At 46.6% G+C, this 1,061-nt stretch overlaps 1 pseudogene; it reads left to right on the top strand.

Moving 5' to 3' along the window:
* LOC110332613 lies at positions 1 to 279 on the top strand (annotated as a pseudogene).
* Positions 280 to 1,061: the final 782 nt, after the last annotated feature.

Here is a 1,061-nt window from a genome sequence, read left to right as displayed (position 1 = left end):
ATGGCTAAATGAACCAAGAAGGTCGGGATAGTTGAGAAATACGGGACCCTCTATGGTGCCTCCCTCCAGGAAATGGTGAAGAAAACTGAAGTCAGCCAGCATTCCAAGTACTCTTGCTCCTTCTGTGGCAAGACCAAGATGAAGAGATGAGCTGTTGGCATCTGGCACTGGGGTTCCTGCATGAAAACAGTGGCCAGTGGGGCCTGGACCTACAGCACCACCTCTGCAGTCACAGTGAAGTTGGCCATCAGAAGACTGGAGGAACTGAGAGACCAGTAGAAGCCCTAATGTCTGAGACTTGCCTAGCCTGCAATAAACAGGTTATTTACTTAAAAATAAAAAGTAGGAGAGAATCAACTCCATGGAGTTTTCCTCTGACTCCCACGTACACTATGGTATATATACATGCACACTATGGTATATATACATGCATACACGCATGCATGTGCCTGCACACACACATACACACACCACTAGCTCACTCACATCGGACTTGGGTTGTGTACCAAAGAGTATTTGGGTTTGGTCTGGTGCTGCTCTATATTCAAATTTTAACTAAATACCAGCACCCAGGATCTGCTTGCCCTGACAACCAGCTCCTCAGATACACCAAGTGATGCTTTGTGAGCCTTGCTGTCCAATTTAAAGCTGTTGGTTAAATAAAAATGGCTACAGCCAATTACTGGGGAGAATAGAATGAGGCAGAGCTATAGTTACTGGGCTGGCGGTCATAGGTAGGGACCATGAGGAAGGAGAGAAGATGAAAAAGGAGCATAGGAGAAAGAAGATGGAGAGGGCAGGTCTCCACTAGATGGGATGGACCAGGAGCATGGGCCTGAGTGGAATGCCCCCTGAGAACGGACTGATGGAGCAGAAATAACCCGACTCAAACAGCAAGTCCTTGGGTAGCACAGTTGGGAAGTAGACAACAGTCTAGCGTTAGAAAAATAGACTAGGGGTATTCCAGTAATTGTGCAACTGCTAATTAAATAAATCCATAGGACTCTGCTGCTCTGCTACTGGGGGCCTGGCTGGGTCATATTAATAACTGAGAGTTTATT

Source organism: Mus pahari, chromosome 14, assembly GCF_900095145.1.
Source record: "Mus pahari chromosome 14, PAHARI_EIJ_v1.1, whole genome shotgun sequence".
Lineage (NCBI taxonomy): Eukaryota > Metazoa > Chordata > Mammalia > Rodentia > Muridae > Mus > Mus pahari.
This window is presented reverse-complemented; position numbering and strand designations above follow the sequence as displayed.